The sequence below is a fragment of the Sus scrofa genome, chromosome 15 (assembly GCF_000003025.6).
Source record: "Sus scrofa isolate TJ Tabasco breed Duroc chromosome 15, Sscrofa11.1, whole genome shotgun sequence".
Lineage (NCBI taxonomy): Eukaryota > Metazoa > Chordata > Mammalia > Artiodactyla > Suidae > Sus > Sus scrofa.
This window is the reverse complement of record NC_010457.5, coordinates 72,139,757-72,158,479: the sequence shown is the minus strand read 5'-3', so window position 1 is coordinate 72,158,479 and position 18,723 is coordinate 72,139,757. Positions and strand designations below refer to the sequence as shown.

The 18,723-nt window shown below is 35.0% G+C and overlaps 1 protein-coding gene across 5 annotated transcripts in view; it reads right to left on the bottom strand.

Moving 5' to 3' along the window:
* The window catches only part of CSRNP3 (cysteine and serine rich nuclear protein 3), a 201,416-nt gene that overhangs the window by 83,790 nt on the left and 98,903 nt on the right, over positions 1 to 18,723 (bottom strand). The window contains exons 1-2 of one of the 5 annotated variants that reach the window (XM_005671894.3): positions 16,604 to 18,305; positions 14,762 to 15,010 (exon numbers count right to left, since the gene is read on the bottom strand). The exons of 2 other annotated variants lie outside the window; for them this stretch is intronic. The gene's annotated coding sequence lies outside the window, so the exon portion shown is untranslated. Of the gene's footprint in view, positions 1 to 14,761; positions 16,561 to 16,603; positions 18,306 to 18,723 lie in introns of those variants that run through there. 2 more of the 5 variants (XM_003133446.5, XM_021076407.1) reach the window with 2 other exon arrangements.

Here is an 18,723-nt window from a genome sequence, read left to right as displayed (position 1 = left end):
AAATTGGGTCTAATTCTAGGTAGTTTCTATTTAAACATTACAATAAAGTGAAGTATATCCTCATGATATCTGGTTGCTGAAGCTGTTGCCACTGTTTCAGAAGCCTCCTAAGGCTATTTACTTGGGATATAGCACTAACTGGGTGGAAAGAGTGAGGTGTGGGGAGTGGGCATGGTTTTTCCTAAATCCTTTCTCTAAGATGAATGGGCTTTCCCCTCTCTTTAAGCTATATTTTTTTCACCTTCTCCATTTACTTTGACATAAGCAGTCAGCTGAAGGGCATAAAATTTCCTTACGGCATAAGAATATTTTCAGGAATAATTTATACATATAAGTTAGCATGGTCTTACATTGTTAAATTAACTTAGCTGTAAGTATTACTACGTTGATTCCAGCATTTTATCTTCCATCTCACTTATGTCAGCTGATTTAAACTCTCATTTGAGTTCATAGTTTTATTATCTAGGTACTGCCCTCAGAAATCTCTGTAATCATCCCTTCTCTGTACAGATCACAGAGTAGGCAGCCTGATCAGATCACCTTAGCTGAGCCAGCTTTCCAAATTCTAATTCAGTAGTTTTCAAAGTTGGCTACTTGGATTAGTGCATTAGCATTACCTGGGAGGGAAACTTAGAAATGCAAATTCTCAGTCCTATTCAAAATCTAATGAATCAGAAGCTCCTAGGGGGTAGGCCCTAGCACTCTGTGCTTTATGGAGCCACCTAGGAAATTCTGATGCATGCTCAAATTGGAAGGCCATTTGTCTAATTTCTACTTTGTTTTCCAGTGCCTGCCTCCTTGGACTTTCTTTTCTTGGCTGTGTCCACACACAAGCCCTAGAGAGTTACATAACTCAGCACTTAATTCTTAATCAAAATAATTTTGTCCAACAACTGGTGTGATATCTAGTAAAATTAAGCACAGCATTAGACGTCTCTGAAGTATCTTTAATTTCAATTAACTCTACTCAACTAATCACATGTTTGGTAACTAGTATGCACATGCTTGACTTCTTAGGTGGAGCAGGGGATATAAAAAGGAGTAGAATGCACTACTTGCCCCAAAGGAGCAAACATCCATTATGCTGGGCTCCATAAAAATGAAAATAACTCCAAATTCTGGTTCTACTGCTTTCTTTTACTAATTCATGTCTTTTTCATTACTTATATTAACAATAGAGATAACTGATAGCAATAAGAAGATACTGCACTGACCACTCTTTTGAGAACAAAATTTCTACTCTGATTCTGATTTTACCACTATTCAGATTAGCTTATTATTTTCTCCATCATAGAGTGTGAAATGCATAAAATGTTCATGCATATCTGAGTAGGATGGAGGAAAAAAAAAGATATTTTAGGTAAAGTTCCTGAAATAAAAGTAGGACAGGCTATAAATTTTAAAATTGTTCAAACAATCTTCAAACAAGATGCAAAGTAATTCACAAGGGAGAGGCTCCAAGACACAAAGTAATACAAGATGGAAACCCATGTTTAAAAAGTACATTTTTATAATAAGATACTGCAATGGAAACAGTTAAAAACCATGTCCTTAAGCTCCACTTTCCTATCTGACTTGCTCCAGCTTAGGAAAGGCAAGAATCAAGGACACTCAATTGGACCCAAAGGAACTATATTCCAACATGGTGAAAGGTAGTACTTGTTACTCTTCCTTTCTTACTTTCTCAAGAATGAGAAGGGAAATTTTTAGAGGGATGATAAGGGAATTCAAAAGTCTCTTTTCCCTTTGTTATTACATTTGAACTGGCAAGACCTGAAGCAATGGAGCTTAAGGTTGGCTGTAATTTCTGTCCACGTCTTTGGAAATGAAAGAGCATGAGTGAGACCCAGGTCAAACGAAAAAAAGGATATGACTACCTAAGGTGGTATTAGTATCTATGCTGGAAATTAAAAAATTCAAATATTTACAGGTGGGCATTACCTTAATATACACCTATGAAACTGGTTAAGTGCTAAACTGCTCGTGCAGCAACCAAGCATAACACTTGTATAGTTTCACTATCTTTAAAAAAAATATTATGTGAACATAATAAGATGTCATAACAAATTATAAGGGTCAATTGACCCACTGCTTATCAGTATATAAAACTTGATCGAGATCTAATAGTGGAATGGTAAAGGGAGCATGTGGTTTTTCCTCACCTCATCTCTACTAGCGCACTTGAAGAGAAAATAAAACAAAAATTTAGGGTGAAGGTCCTATTAATAAGGGAGCTATATATACTTGGTTTGCTTGTACCTTGTACTGGTTCTCTCAGAATCTGAGGACAGTGTGTGGCTAGTGAGGTATAGATGCAAGTGAGCAGAATCAATGCTTATCCTATGGCTGCTGTGGCTGTTGAAATAGCCACTTAATATATTTTTGTTCCTAAAAATGAGGCATAATTAAACTTGGTAGATAAGAAGCCAGTGAAAAGGCTGTCAACATTTCAAATCAGCAGACAGCATCAAAGCTCAAAGAACAGAAGACAAACCTGGACAGGGACTAATTTAAATATGAGAAGCTGAAAATCTAAGTCTAAATCAGCCATTTTAACACAGCCACCATTTTCCAATTCAAGAAACACATGCTAGCCAAGGGTATCACCATTTCTCACTTGGACTAGGACAACCACCTCCAAATTATTCTCTCCCATCCACTACTGTTTGCTTTCAAGCTGTTTTCCAGGTTGGAGGCAGAACAATAAATTTAAAAAGCAAATGTGTTCATGTCAGTAGCTTAAAACTCTTAGGTGGCTTTGGATTGCCTTAGAATAAAGTTCAAAATCTCCAAAATGGCATATAAAGTCTTTAACTATTCTCTGGCTAACTTCATTTTCATTTTGAGCCACTAGCCTTATTGCCAGTATTTCAGCTCTAATAATTGCTCATTTTCAGCAATCTGCAATTTCTCTCTGGCCTCTAAGCCTTTTGATGAATGCACTATTCCTTCTGATCTACTTTTTAAATTCCTTTTGCTGTAGCACTTACTACCTTCTAAATCCATATTACTTATTCATATACTTTTAGGCTTAATAATTATTTTTTTATTCTCTGCTAAAAGATACAAAGGCAGGGATCTTTGTTTTCTTTACCAGTATACCAAGAGTCTAGAACAACACTTTATATCTAATAGGTGCTCAATAAATATTTGTTTGATGAATGAGTGAAACCCCCTTCCATTTACATACTTTAATTACTTTGTCAGTGTCTACTTTCTCTCAGAGACTAAAAGTTCTAAAAGCAGAAATCATGTTCATCTCATTCACCACTCTCTCTCTCCTAACAAAATCTGGTATATTTGACTGAATGAAAATCAAAATGAGATGAAATTAACCTCAAAACGTCATGCACTTCTTTTTTTTTTTTTTTTTTGATTGCTAGCAACCCTAAAGCCAGGTTAGCTAGCTAACTTAAGCACAAAGACATCTGTTGGAAAAATAGTGAATTAGTTCATGCCATGTAAGATAATGCTGAAACGCAAAACTGAGGAACTGCAGGAATAAGGATGGCTTCTAGGATTATGGTTGCAGAAATTCCTTGTTTTTTTTTTTTTTTTTTTTTGTCTTTTTGCTATTTCTTTGGGCCACTCCCACGGCATATGGAGGTTCCCAGGCTAGGGGTCGAATCGGAGCTGTAGCCACTGGCCTAGGTCAGAGCCACAGCAACGCGGGATCCGAGCCGCGTCTGCAACCTACACCACAGCTCATGGCAACGCCGGATTGTTAACCCACTGAGCAAGGGCAGGGATGGACCCCGCAACCTCATGGTTCCTAGTCGGATTCGTTAACCACTGCGCCACGACGGGAACGCCTGATTTTTTCTCTTTTTTAAGCACCACTGTTACTAGGTTTAAGCCCAGTAACTTCTATGACTCATAATTTAAGTGTAAAGTTCCAAGGTGTAAGCAATCTTTTAGCCCATCTTGGGTCAGGTGTTAGCCCTGTGACCATTTGACTTTTGGCCAATGGGCAAGAAGCCTCCCAATTAGATATCACTCCAGAGAACCTCACTCGGAGGTTTCAATAAGCTTAATTGCATTTCTTTATTTTTTGTTTTTCTTTTGTCTTTTTAGGGCAGCACCGTGGCATATATAAGTTCCCAGGCTAGGGGTTGAATCAGAGCTGCAGCTGCTGGCCTAGGCACAGCCACAGCCACAGCAATGCAGCATCCAAGCCATGTCTGTGACCTACACCACAGCTCACAGCAACATCAGATCCTTAATCCACTAAGTGAGGCCAGGGATTTAGCCAGCATCCTCTTGGATACTAGTTGGGTTCATAATCTACTGAGCCACAATGGGAACTCCTCAACTGCATTTCAAAGCCAATATTCTCTCCTGGTCTAATACTTATTTATCTAATGATTTCATTTATTGATATAGTCCATGTATTCCCCACCTGGCTAGCTTCTCAGTTTGAGATTCCTCTTTCCCTATGCCCAAGTGCCCTTTCTATTGCCAAATTAAGAACTACTTTCTTATAAGTCTAATTAATAAACATCTTGTAATCTTGGATATGTTATTCTTAATTAACATACACTATTTCATGTTTGTGTTAGATGTAACTATTGCTTGGAAGCCTTGGAACACATTTTTTTAAAAAGTAGAAGTATGAATGTTTCCATCTCTCTCCTCAAAAATATACTGATAAACTAAACTAGATTTTCTATGGTTATAAATGCAATTATTGTATTTAATAGAGTTCTTAAAAAATTATCATAAACTAGAAGGATGCAGGATGAAGATAAGATAGATGTTGAATAAAAATGTACATTTTAATGCCTATGGAAGAAAGACTGAAGCTAAGCTTTGGGTATTTGTTGGAATATTGTTCATATCACTCTCTTTTGACAGCCTAAAAATTTCACAGCTTTCCTAGGTAACTTAATGAATTCTTACTATTCCATTTATATTTGTTTACTGTTTAATCCTTTTTCCTCTTACATTCTGACCCTATTTCCTAATGTTTTGCTATGTATTATAAGGAAATGACCGCAGAAAATATGCCTTGAGGATATCATCAATCTCCCAGTTTTGAAGAGCAAGTTATCTGATTTGGAGAAGAATCATTCTAGGGTTGCCAGGTTTAGTAAATTAAAATATAGGACACCCAATTAAATCTGAATTTTATATACAAATAAATAACATTTGGGATATTATTTGTTGCTTATCTGAAATTTAAATTTAAGTGGCCATCCTGCCTTTCTTCAGACAACCCTAACTGGTGCGCTTGGCTCTTGGTAAAAAAGTAGAATGACTATGAAATAAACAAAACATCTATATTAAAAAAAATGCCTCCTACCAACTGGAGCTACTGCACATGAATATTCCTGTCCTTTACCAATCAGATGAAAACTCAGTAAATAAAATATGAAAGCTCATTTGGATGAAGCACGAGTCTGTCAAACAACTGGAAAAAAGGTTAAGGGGTGGGAAATGGTTAATAAGTTAAGGGCAGACCTGGCCTATCACTGATACAGGAAAAAATGAACTTAGAAGGAAGCAATTCTGGCTCAGCAAGAATTTCCTTATATGGTGATAGGGAGGTCTTTTTTGATGAGATGCTATTTCTTCTCTGGCCTGATGAAAGAAAGCATGGTGAGCTGTGAGTTCCTCATTCTTTTAACCTGGCAGGTCCTTATCCCATGGAGTTTGCTTAGACCTGGAGCTTTTCATGGTTCCCTCTCAGGATCAAAGCAAGGTGTTTAGAGCCCCTCTGCTCATTTTTACCAGGGAGTCTGGGTATATCCTTGTGCTGCTTGCTTGCTAGTTTTGTAGTTAATCAAAATGAGAGTAATCTTTATCTGCAAAGGTCATTAACAAAGACCCTTCTGCCTTAGTGATGTGGCATACCACATGTCAAAGGACACGTTAACTTGCATTATGATCTGACATGAAGGGCACTTCTTCACGATTTGTCAAAGAACAAAATCATTTCTTTTACATCCTCATCAAATTCTTCCAGCAGGCACAAAAAGCTAAGAAACCATGATAAAGTTCTCTCCCAATGATTCTGATAAGTCAAGTCTGCTTGTTTCAGTCAGCAATGGGCCCCAAGCCCAGAAAACACCAGTGTCAGGATTAAGTTGCATAGAAGAAGAAGCTTATTCTTTACTTCCATGCAGAATGGAAAGCAATTTTGATGTTTCTTCTGGTTGCTTCACCAAATTCAAATGATGAGATGACAAACATTGCAAACAGGTTGATGAAAATACTGGTGTGTGGCTCATCTGTGATAGCAGGTGGGGAAAGCTTATCTGGCAAAAGCAAGATTATTAACAATGTCACACTTCATCAACCAGACTGTCCACAGGGCTAGATAGAGGAGGAAGAGGACAGTTGCTCAATTGATGGTGTGTAGATTTTATTCCAATATTTAAGAAAAGAGACCTTAGATTAAAAATATTATACTGTGTTATTTTTATTTTTTTGGTGTGAACATTTCCATCTTCAATCTTTTTATACCATGGATTTGAGTAATCTGTGATGTTCTGCCCTAACATGTACACTGCTACTGGCCTTACACTATTATGTTAATCAAACACTGACTATTGGCTAAAGTCTCCGCTAAATAGGCTAATCATTATCTTAAGAAGTTGGCATCAGATTTTAATGCCTTGAACACTTATCATGCCACACAGTCTCAGAAGGCTTGTGCTTTTCCTTAAAAAGGATAGGGGGATATATTCTTCCACAATACTAGGGCCATTTCTGCCTTAACCCATTTGGCAAGAAATTAACAAATCTGCTGCCAAGAAGATAGGGATTTGGCAATGAATTCACAAGGTAAAATCCTGCAAGGTGTTTCCATGGGGCATCACCAATGTGAAAAATGCTACTGGTGGCTTGCCAACTCAAGATGTGCAAGTTGGCCAAATACACTTCTCTTGTCCAGGTGTCTGCTCAAGCCAAAAATGCTGGGAACACTCCTATCTAATGAATATTTTTGTTGGAGAAATGATTGTGGGGTTCCCCAATTATGTATGATATCCTTGTGCCAGAGCTGCCTGTGACCTTGAGGTTACTTTATGTGCTTTGGATTTCAACATTTTCACAGCTTGATGATTTGCAGTTTGAGAATTTGATGAAAGAGATAAAAGTCTTCACTGAAAAAAGTGCACATAAGCACAAACGCATGCTATTTACCCGTGAACGTCCCAGTTAAGAACTTCCACTCTGGTGACTTATACCATTTCCTTAGCTTTGGTGGATATCCAGAACTTGAAGAAATGATTCATTGTGAACATGTTAGTTCAAAATACCAAAGAAGTTTGAAAATCTGTTGCCTCCTGTTCTCTTTACACCAGGGTCATCCCCTTCCTAGGTCAAGGCTCTTTCTGGCTCCCCCAGTTTCTTCTGCTATGTGTGCCAAAGAGCTGATTGCATCTCTTGAGGAATTCCTTACTGATTTTAAGGGTTCCTTCCTTTGGGTGTTCTCTTGGCTGCCATAGATTACTCTAACACAACTACCTCAAACAAGCTTTGTTTTTAACTTTTTGGGTTGCAGAATACCTGAATGGATCTAAACTGAGGTACATTTCCCAGTGTCTGTCTTTGCTAGAACATGGTTAGACTGCCATGTTCCTTTTATAATAATGGCAGTCACCATTTGGTGAATACCTACTATGGGGTCAGATACTTTATTATCTATTCTCTGTAATTTTTTCCCAAACCCTGCAAGGTAGAAAGGAAACTAATGTTTGAGAAATCTATATCAGTTGCCCAAGAAACCTGAGCCAAACTTTTTCTGAGAAATATTCCCTGACCAACACCACACTGGGTATAGTGACCCCTGCATTCAGAGCACCAGACTTATGCATTCAGCAGTACTTAATACACTGTAACAGGTTTACCTGACATTTTCTTACACTTGACCATAAGTTTCCTCCTAGAATGAATAAGTACTGCAGTGCCTGCTCAGAAAATGAATGTTCATCAATTTGGAGTGTAATCCTGGATCAGCTACTAACAAGTGGCCTAATTTCAGGTAAGAGGATTATCTCTCTGGGTCTCAGTTTCCACTTCTATCAAAATAAGGGGCAGGGCATAACTAGTAAGAACAGGCTCTGATGCAGGGCAGTACCAGGGAACAAATGATAAAAGCGCTGGCCTCCAAAGGCCTCAAAGGTGGGTGCCTCTAATTGTCCATAACTTCTTCTCTCATTGTGTGCAAACTGTAGTGGCTAAATTGATTTATGCCCTGCTAATAAAGAGATGGAAGTGTACCTCACTTACTAATTAATGGTAAAGGAGTTCTTCATGATTCTCTCTGGCTGGGGAGACCCCAAGAAGCTTTTATTATCTGCCACTGGGGTTGGTATTCATATGAAATAGTCAGAACTTGGTGTTTAATATCTCTTAATCCTGAACATTTTTATTACTTGCTATTTGGGAACATGATATAACAGAAAACACATAAACTGAAAGTCCTTCCCTAAAGTTATCTTTCAGGATACTTTTTCAGTTAGCAAGAGTAGAGAGATCTAACCAAAAACATGTTAAGGCTTTTAAAACTGTTGGAAATTAATCAAGTGCCTGTTGTAAGCCTATTTTGCCTACCTCCAACAACAAAAGTATGAATGAAAAATTTATTTCATATGCTTGCTCATTAAGACTAAAGATCAGTACTTAGCCTAATTTCTGGATGACTGGTGAGACTTACCATATTAAGGAGAAAAAAAAAGACCATACAGACATGGAGAAATTTAGAATTATTACTGCAGCACTAGAAGATAGCATTTTTTTTCCTCCTGAGTATTTAAGAAGTTTCTTTTCAGTTCAGAAGTTTTCTGACAAAGAAGACTAGTCAGTATAGATCAAAGGGTATTTAAGAGATATGACGTTCTTTTCCTTCAGAAGTAACCTCAGAATCGTTGAAGTGAAAGGATCTTTTAAAAACATTTCCCTTATAAAGTACTCTAATGTGGATATTAGAATTAAAATATGGCCAACCTGCAGGACCATACCCATCTAAGCTTGAGGATCCTGACAAAGACACTGTGCAGAAAATAAGGAAAATTCAAAAAAAAAAAATTGGAGTGAGTAGAAAAAAGTACTTTGGATGTTCTTTAAAATGAATCACTGTCTTAGGCAAGATATAGATTTTTACTGTCTGAGGCAGAGAACAATAGTTACTCATCCTGCAGCTGACATTGCATTAAGCAGTAATTAGTAAAAATAATTTAGAGAATAAGATTAAATACCTGGATTTTAAAGTCTTAGTGAAGGTTCTATAGGCATGAATTAAAACTGGCTCACAACAGAAGTAAGTCACACCAAACTCAAACAATCTTTTAAAACTTGGAAAATCACTATTTAGAAAAGTTCCGTCATTCAAACAAGTTTCACAAAAGCAGAATCACGATATTCCTCTCCACCAATTTATCCAACACTTGCTACCAATATATATTTATCATAAAGCCTTCTAGGTATGCTACTATTATACTAATTTTTAAGTTAAAAAAAGTGGATATAATTTCTTTTGAAAAACCTTGTGACTAAGTCAATAGATGCAATATTTCTAAACATTCTGATACAGAGGAAGCTTAAAACAGCACTAAGTCCATGAATAGAGACTGTTTCATGATTCAAACAAATCAGTACTTTTAAATTATTAGGTGGAATGGGACTCTTAGTTTCCATAACAGCATTGGCCCAGCAAACATTTCTTGGGCACCTACATGTGACAGGCTCCTTCTATAACTGAAAAGTCCATAGTCTATGGATGAGACAGGAATGCTGCATGGAATAGAATGAAAAACTAATGCCTTAATTGTACAAGGTCAAACATGAAAATGAAAGAAAGAGGAAAGCAAAGGCCCAAAAGGTGAAAAAAATTTAAAGCAACAAAGAAAGTTCAGAAAAGCCTTTATCACTACATGTGAGGAATTTTGTGGATATTGTGCTTCTGTTTAGTAAAATTTAATGTATCTATGAAGCCACATATAATTTAAACCATGATGACTATAGTGACTGCCTTTTCTACTAGTACCATCTACATATAAAGTGTCAGCTGCTCAGTACTTCCTACTTATGAGCTCCAATAAATTCCTGGTGGGTTTCTATTTTTGGAAAACACATCTTTTCCTCATCTATTGAAATCTAAGATGTTTTATCAAGGTTGTCTGCAACTACAGACTTAAGCTGAACTTATCTTTTCAGCACCAGGGTATCAACTCCCTGTGGTTTGAAAAACAGTAATATTAATTATCACTTATAATGATCTTATTTTGTGCCAGGCAGGCATCATGTCATTTTATTTTCATAAAAAAACTTTTGATATGGACACAATTATCCCCACTTTGCTGATGAAGATAAGGCTTCAAGTACCCTGTCCAAGCCCACATGGATTGAAAGTGGCAGATCATGTCTTAGAAGTGATACCAGGGTTGGAACTTGAAGGTAAGCTCCAGACCACTGTCCTAGTCAGCCTTTTCACACTCCATGATATAGTTTGAACTCACACTCTCAGTAAACTGCACGATAAAAAGCACTTACCTATCAAGAAAATAATATACAATATTTTCCTGGTTTTTCAGTTATTCATGAAGTGCCCTAAATTTACAATGTTTTATTATATTAAAGTACACATTTGTTAAAGTAGTTTTAAGGCCCTATTAAGGCAAAAAAAAAAAAAAAAAAAAAAAAGCCAGAATATTGAGCTTTCTCCCAGTACTTTGGACTAGTCTAATTCTTATGGAATGAGAACCAAGAGTCCTTCAGCTCTTAAATGATCTTCAGGTGTAAGAGAACACCTATTAATTAGTATGGTATCAGTCACCTGTGCATCTTATATAAATTATACTAGTGAATTTTCAAAGAAATGGGGATTGATGGCTCCATTGTCTTATTTTTGTTGTTATGTGATTGGAAGAATGTTAAGTGTGTGCAATTTGCATAGATGATACACACGACTAAATGCATTTCTAAATGAAATACATGGGTTCATAAGCTTGCATGGAGATAAGGGACTGCCTGAGTAACAACTCTTGCTAGCTAGCATGGTGGTGGAAGGTGATGTATCTCAAAGTCCCAGGATTTAAGAATGAAATAGACCATAATTCCTGAAATTGGCAGGAAGAGGTATATGACACCAATGATTAGTCAAATGCCAGCCCAAAACACTAGTCTGTATGTTTTCTTTGGTATACCTGTTAGAAATTTCTCATTTCCCTATTAGGCAAAATAATTTCAAATTCCTGTCGATGGCTTAATATGACAGTTTCTCATTGCAGCAACAAGAACCAATTTCTCATCTATTTGGATTCAAACATGATTTTCAATATCCCGAACATAAGAAAAACTAAGACAAATTTTGTTTATTTTCTATGTTTTTATGCTCAGTATACTACTACGTATATGTGTGTGTTAGAAATTTAGTATATAAGAGAAGTACAGAGGTATGTTTATCTATCTTCCTTGGGTCACCAAAGTCTAAATGATTTAGAATTTAATGTAAAACAAAGTACAGAAACTGGATTTTTGAATTGCTCTCAGATAAGGAGCAATTATTAACAATTAAAAATAATAAATATGAACATGGGAAAAGAATAAATTTATAAAATCATATAAAGTATATAAAAAACATACAAACTTACAGGCAAGAAGTATATAATAGCAAGACTATTTAGTGTTGGGGCACAACTGGGGAACAGTTTTATCTTTCACAGTAAGTCTCTGTAATGGAAATAATGATTCTTATGCCATGAAGAAAAGCCTAAAATGATTTCCATTTTGCTCAACAAAGCAGAATGATATGTACTATATTTTGCTTCCATGAAAACAATTAACATTTAAAAAAACTGGCCACTTTAAACTTTACTTACCTGGAACATTGGTTAATTTAGTACAGATTGTTTTCCAACCCTTCTAAAAAAGTATTACTGTAAGGTTACCATGTGTCTAATAATATGGAATAGAAATAAGACCTTTAAGATCATTTTACAATTTTATTGTCCTTATACTTTCCAATAAAATTGATACAATTCAATTTAAATTTCAGAATAGGTGATAAAAAGGCAATAAATTGTTTTGAATGTTTCCTAAGAAATACCAGGTTAAAATGAAGATATGTGATTTTTTTTGAATACTCAATTATTTTGAACATTTTTTTTCTATATATTACAAGTATTTTTCTTCTTCTTTTTATTCCATAAGTACCAGAAGTTCAGGAGAAGGACATAAATGGTGATAATACAACTTAAAACCTACACATGTGATTTTGAGACGACAATAGTTATTTGTAGATTTTAGACTATGTTCCACACTGCTAGACTGAGTACAACATGCTTGCCCTAAAATCTTTTCCAAGCTTACAATATGGTCTCTAGTTTCAAGTGATGACAAAGACAGACTGGTAATCAGAAAGCAGGAAATTAATTTTTGAAAAATCCTTAAAGATTCCTTTTAAGTCATATAACACCATCTCTTCAAGTAGACCAACTGCACGTCCTTCAACGATTTGTTTTTACATTATTCTATTTACTCTTTAACTTCCTAAATTTGATTTGAATTGCATTTACACAAACACATTTTTCTGTATACACTTAAATATCCAGACCATGAACTTACTAGGTACATACTATAGAAATCTATACAGAAGCTATAGGTCTCAAGTGAACGCAAAAAAAGACTTCAAAGTTTTGAGTGAATTTGCATAGAGACATAAATTCTCCAGGATATTCAAAGTCATAAATTTGCTGCAGGACATATATAGCTCTCTCGTGGCTCACGGAAGCACAACAATTCTCTTTATTTCACATTTGTCTATTACCATATTTTCTCCAAGAATCTTCACAGGCTGTCCTCTGCTTGCACTGTTTTTATTTTTATATTCTGAATGTGCTAACTGGTAGTGGATGCATTTACAAAGTTAATAGTATTGGACAGCCTAAATGAATTTTTAACCTAGTTCTTTCCTTCTCCCTGTGCCCGGCCTAGAACACATGCAGAGGCTGGTAGGTACAAACTATGGGCAAGACCTGAGTTAAAAGTAAAAGAGTTTTTGTTTTTCAAAATTGTTGGATTAAATATGGTTGACTATAAAAAGATTTTATCTGGCTGTTTGAAATATATGTATGTATATGTACATACATAACATATAATATATAATACATGTATACATACGTATTCCATAACAAATTATATACATATGTACAAAACAAAAGTAAATAAATATGTTGTTTGGACCAGAGGGCATCATTTTCCACTCACCATAAAAAGGAAACAATTTATTTAAAATACATCCCCTTTGGCTGCAGTCATTATTGAAAGTTTCAAAAGAGAGTTTGGAAGAAAATGGCAATTTTTTGTCTTTAAAAAACACACAAAATATGAGTATCTTTTCCTAAATTAGTCTCAGGATCCTCAATAAATGTCACTATGTCCCTATAGAGTGATAAAGGTTGAGAATCTGGCCCTGAATGACTACTATGAAGTGATTTCATAAATATTTAAAATAATTGTCCTTCACTGTTTCAAATGGCCATCCTCCTGTTTTGGTCTGCCTTCCATGCTCTCCCTACTCCCCATGTTAAACTAAAAAATACTGTTGCCAAACCACTAAGTTTTAATCATTATAATAAACTTATTGCCCACTTTTCAAGGCAAAAGAAAGTAATTAATCTAAATATGTACTAGGTCTTGTATGTAAGCTTCATAAAATTCATTTTAAAATATCTCATGTAAATGTGAAAGCACAGAGCAGTTATTTCATGATTAAACATTATTTTGCCTCATTTTTCCAATTTATTTTCATAGACATACAACCTATCACGTAGACAGATGCACACTTGATGCAAATTAAAATAATATTTTTTCCCATCTGCATTGTAACTGCTGAATTGATATATTTAAACATTTTAATGATATGGATAAACAGTCTGATCATGCTGCTTTAATTAAGTGTATTTTAAAATGTGCTTTGGAAATAAAAAAAGCAATATGAACGATAAAGGTGAGTACACATTTGTTTGGTTCAGGTCAGATTTTACTATGATGTAATCACACATTTTACGAAAGTGTGATACTTGGTGCATGGAAAAAGAGACTTTTGTCCTGCCTGTGACATTTATAAGGATCACTTTACAATCCAGACTTAACTGAAAGGAAAAGTCATAGGAAGTTGAATATGTTGAGTTCAAAATAGCATTGCCTAAAAAGTCCCAAAGAAAATTAATAACAATTATGTAAATTAAAGTATTTAAAGGATGTAATACCAAATAAATTACCTCTTTGATAAGGTTTAGCAATAAAATACAGAATGAAGACTCTCAAAACTGAAACACTTTCTTAAAATGAAATTAAAGTATATAACTCATTAAAAATGTCCTTGTGATAGCATGTGGGATATGAACAAAAGAACACAATTATTTAATTCCAGATACCTCACAGGAATCTTTGGCTAGGAACCCAGTTCTTACTTAAAACACATTTCTTATAAATGTGAAAATCCTCTAAAAGTTTAAAGTCCTGATATTTAGCTGGATGTTTCAACCTAGATATCTCTATGCAATCAAACTTTCCCCCAAATGGAATTATTTAGAAGCCCAAACCCAATTTTTTCTTTCATGACATTATTACTTTGGAGCAAAACACCCACGTTTCAAATTGAGAAAACATTAAGAAGATTTAATAAACTAGTTAAAGGACGCTGAGAATACAGACTACCCTGCCAATTTCCACAATGAATTAAAATAGCCAATCCTCATCAGTGTCTTTCACAGAAATAAAATCAGGCGCATCATGAAATCTGTCACCGTACCTGCGTGCACTTTAAACGACTACCGCACACACGCTGTAAGATCTTCACTCTGACAAATAAAGCACACTCCATGTAACTGCTGCAAAACACTGCTGCAGAGGAGCCCAGTGCATTTTTTCCGGGCAACCGATCCAGCTTTCCACCAGCCCTGTGACCTTTGAACTCCCTTCTGCCCCCCTTCTCTCGTTTCTGCAGTCAAAGCCTCGGAGCTGGTCTCATTTGCATAAGGCTCAGGCAGCCCTCCAGCAGCTGAAACGGAATGCTGGGTAAGAATTGTGGAACTGCAGTTCTGCCAGAATACCTGAATCACCCGAGAGCTGGAATACGCGATGGAGAGTGAGCACCGGCTGTGCCGGGATGCCCGCATCATAGCCCCCGCCCTCCAATCCCCCGTGTCTATTAATGGATAAGTGTTTTTAACTCTTTGTTTTAGAGTCTTGCTTCCCCCCCTCCCCACCAAGAGAAGCTGTCAGCAGCGACTATGGTAACCAAGGAAACCCAAATAGTCAAATACTTCATTTAAATACATGCGGAAGGCCAATTTAAAATTTTCATTAACTTCTCTTGTTTTTGAAACATAGCTATATATTTTTTCCTTTTGGAATACATAGTGCAGGCATAATCAGGGACATAGGGTATTTCTTTTTGTTGTGATTTAAACAGCATCTTTCTTACAGGCATATATTTATTCGAGTCACTATACAAATACATGAAGTCACTGGTAATTCTATAAAATGTTGAATGTGCCCTAGCGCCTTAGAGAGGATCATCCTAAGCAGTGTCCAAAAAATTAATTGTAAAGAATTTAGGTCCCAGGATGCCTTTAAAACAGTATAGCAGTAAAAATGTAGGGCAAAGTTAAACTATGTATTTAAATATAAAGATCCGTGCAGCAGTAATGCTTGTCTGTCTTTGGCAGAGATGTTCAATGTTGTGCTATTATTTGCTAGAGTTATTTCTTCCCTGTCTTCCTACACACAGCAATCTATCTATTTAAAACATAAACTCTCTTGCTCATAAACCTAAGTGGTTATTTTCTAGATACAGAAGGTCATGTGTGTACATATTTTTATAAATATCCATGAAGGCACATATTCTTCTTTTCTAAATGGTGAGTCAATGGAAATATGCATCATCACATAATTAATCCATTCTTTTTTAAATTAAGCTAATTTGTTTTCTCCATTAATGAGTGAATAATTATTGATGAGTAAAAGATTTAATGCAACAATATTTTCCACCTAACAAAAGAAATATAATATGAAAAATAAAAGGCACACAACATATTAATATGAATATATAATGTTATTATAGTTAAACATAAAATGCATTGTTCTCGGAATTAACATTTCCAATTTTTCTCGTTTTTAAAATTTTCTATTTAAAGAATGTGCTAAACCTTCCTTTTGTAGAACACTGAAAGACACCAATAAATTTTGAATGATATACCATCCAATTCATAAGATACACAAACTATTGCAATACAGGAATTTTTAATACTGGAAAAATAAATGTGAAGGTTTTAATTTGAGCTATTAGTGGTATTCTGCTTTATATTATTTCTGCATTATAGAAGATTAGAAATTACTGAATGATTTTTTTAACCCATAAATTTTTAAATAGGATAACTTTTCAGTTTACTAAAATCACATAGCCATTTCTCTATCACATCTGATTACATCAATGATTTAATCGAACTGGGTCAATTCAAGTGCATCCTTCATATTACACACCGTAAATATCTTGCAAAGTTTTTGTACAAGGCAAAACACACAGTAGCCCATCCTAATGTAAATCTAATCAAATGCAAGGAAGTGTTGAGTAATTTATAAAATCACTAACCTGTTCAAATAGCTGTAGCCTTAGTCCTTGCACTCTTTATTCATTAGAATCCAAAATAAACTGATTATCATTTTATAATGTGTGTCAGCATCACCGAAGGCACTGTTCTTCCTGGTTCAGTGGAATCTTCTGAAATTTGCCAGCCCTGTGTTTTATTGCTGGTACCGTATGCTTTATTGTTCAGCGACAAGAGCTTCACTCTGCACAAAGACTCATTACCTACTGCTTGCTGCACGGCATCAGCCTCACTGAGGCTGCCTATATGTGATCACATGGGAGTTTTGTCTGAGAAAGCCAGGCATGCCACTGACTTCACTGTGTCTATGGATATTTTTATCAGCTGAGGTCTGCTAGGAGGAAGGAATAACAGATTAGGAAGCTGCTCTAAGTCATTAATGCAGCACAACTTATGGAAATCCCTTCACAAGATTTTTTTTTATTATAGAAAGCATTCAAGCAGGAATTCAAAAGAAGTTCACTAGATTTTATTTTAATAAGAGGCTGAATAATAATTTAAGGAAGGGGAACTAGCAAAGAGCTGTTTCCTACCTTCTGCTTTCTGAAAGTACTTTAACAAATGTTATTAAAGAGCCTTGTTCAACTGAATGATTTGACAGTATGTTTTAACCTTTAGATTGCTGTGTTTCCTTTTCTTAGAGGAGGCTGTTTTCTAAAAGGCTAAGTGGCTGTTTCCCTCAAAATCTCCTCAATGAAAATGTTAAACACCAGTAGATACTATATATGGATAAAAATAGAGATATTCTAATTACTTTTGATGAAGTAGATGAGAGTCTCTTTTATTGACTTATATGAGGTGGATGATTGATTTATCTTCTCAAAAGATGACACATTCCTAGAACAGCTGACTTAAAAGAACAATGAAGATTTCAATTTAAAGATCTAAAGGACATGTGGTTCATATTAATTCTTAAAATCGCAGTAACTTATTTTAGACAGGCTACCTCAACAAAGCATATGGTTTACCTTATCTGATTTCAGTGTTAACAAGTAGTTTCAGAGTACTCAACGTTTATAGGAATTTTCTGCTATGTAGATATTGAATCAATATATATACATATATACAGTCAGATTATCTAAAATATTTTAAAAATAATTACCTAAATTATTTTGAAATTTGAAAATGGATCATGGATTTCTAAATGAAAAGGCTCTTTAATAACTGGAATTTGATGAAAAAATAAACTTCTGATCTCTTTAATAATCTAAATTACATTGGTAATTGAAAGCTTGTTGCTTGTTAATCTCAATGGCAATTTTATGACAAATACATGCAATGTTCAACAAAAAGCACAGAAGGAAAAGAAGATCGGAAAATAATATTTCTGTCCAGCTAGATATATTCTACATTTTAAGAGTGTTTGTAAATAATATAGTAAACCTTAAAAATAGTAAATCTATATACCTGCTTGAGCCTTCCATTAATGAGAGGTTATTTTGGGGAAATAATTAAAACAAATTTCTTGAGTCAATTGAAATTTCAAAAAATAATTTAAAACCAGAATAGGCACATGTGGCTAAATAGCTAGTCTCTAATTAAAATTATTTAATATCATTAGTTATAATATTTTTTGTAGTGTTAGCATTGATTTACAACGCTCCATGACTTAAATAAATGCCTTTTCATGGATTTTTCTTAACATTAAAAAAAAAATCAAATAGCAACAATGACAACAACAACAAAGACAAAAAAGACAGAAGACAAAAAAAAAAAAAAAAAATCAGATATGTTTAAATGCCACCATTTTCATACATTTGTTCCAAATGCTCATACTAATTTTTCCCTCTGCACACAAGAGCTACTACGCTAAAGCTATAAAACCTTGGGGCATTAAAAGAAAAGGAAAACAGAGTGTTTGTGGCTGATAGGGTTCTTAAAGATATGTATATGCTAGCTAATATCTTTGATGATGTCATCATGTTAATGTACAAGGAAATAAACAAAAGGCAGCCATTTTTCTCTTACTGCATCACTTCAAAAACAGTGAAATAAAATGGTTGCCAAATGGAAGGAAAGAATAAGCAGAAAATGAAGTTACTTCCAAATTCTTGGGAGAGGGAGAGGCAAAGGGTGTGAAATTAGAAATAAAAATCCATATATG